The sequence below is a fragment of the Arachis ipaensis genome, chromosome B10, assembly GCF_000816755.2.
Source record: "Arachis ipaensis cultivar K30076 chromosome B10, Araip1.1, whole genome shotgun sequence".
Lineage (NCBI taxonomy): Eukaryota > Viridiplantae > Streptophyta > Magnoliopsida > Fabales > Fabaceae > Arachis > Arachis ipaensis.
The window spans coordinates 10,395,550-10,396,807 of NC_029794.2; the positions used below are offsets into that span (position 1 = coordinate 10,395,550).

Consider the following 1,258-nt stretch of genomic DNA (forward strand, 5'->3'; position numbering starts at 1 on the left):
ATGATTATTCATATTTAGCGGTATGGGATGATCTTGGAGGGGTCATGGACATGTCCACATTGAAAATGGAAGCTTACTACAACAAAGTTCAGCACTTATAACATCATAAATTGCACTTTCAGTAATAGAGTGTGCAGTGTGGTAACATATGTAAAACAATTAAACAAACAGCTGTATCATATGTCCGGGCATCATAAAAATGTTTGGTTAAGAGGTAAAAATAGGGTAGAAACCTATTTCATGAGTAAATTACACAAGAAAGTAATTCATAAAAACTTGTACCTCATTTTCACTCCAACCAAACACTTCACAAATGTAGAAAAGTAATAAACCATAAGACCTCCCAAGATATACTTATTACTTAACCATTCACTTTTTAAGGCAAGTGAATTGATTATTATCCAAGCCTTGAAATAGAAACTTGACAAACCCTTGGCCTTTAAAGAAAAGGACCTACATGATTCCACACATCGCTGCATAGGATAAGAAGCTACACATACGGGGCCAAGCAACTCCACAAACTTAACCAATCTATTCAGTCGGACCAATGATCTAAAGCAACTGCTAGAAATCTGAATAATGTAATAAGCAAATCAGGATACTCAAAATTTGGATTCAATAACTAATTTCCCGGGTATTCATTTTACAATTTTCTAAGAACTCAAAAATCAGGCCCTATCATGACCAAACCAATTAGAGCCATTGAATGTAGCACGACTGCACTCTATTCCTATTTGAATGAAAACTTTCTAAAGTTGAAACTTGAAAACCATACCATCTTACAACAACAAACAGACTACAGAACTACCAAAAAATTCCCAGCCACCATTGTTAAGGTACTCAGTCAAAATGACATGATTTTCAGAATATTGCATTCGTCTCCAGTCTGTGACTCTTGTCCAACTAATTTCCCACCTGTACACTATAGGTCATTGAGAATTCAGGGTAAAGTCAGCAAAATTAGGCACAGAATCTAAACAAGCAAAAATAACAGTGGAAGACTTGACCGATCATACAGGTACAATCAAACTTCCATATGGAGGACAAACATAAACTTGAGAAATTCTCTTATGAAATTGGTAGCCTCAAATGTTACAACTATGTATGAAAAATGAACTTCCAAATGTGAAGTTATAAAAACTGCTGCATTGCCTAATCAAAGAAATTCTTAAGAACACTAAGGTTATTGATGATCTTTTATCCACTCCACAGCCATTAACCCCCCCCCCTATGCCCTATAAACCAATTAAGTTCTTAA

The 1,258-nt window shown here is 35.2% G+C and overlaps 1 protein-coding gene across 2 annotated transcripts in view; it reads right to left on the reverse strand.

The window, feature by feature from the left end:
* Nucleotides 514–1,258, reverse strand: part of LOC107623595 — a 3,364-nt gene continuing 2,619 nt past the window's right edge. The window contains exon 2 of one of the 2 annotated variants that reach the window (XM_016325923.2): nt 514–915. The gene's annotated coding sequence lies outside the window, so the exon portion shown is untranslated. Of the gene's footprint in view, nt 923–1,258 lie in introns of both variants that reach the window. The other variant, XM_016325922.2, reaches the window with a different exon arrangement.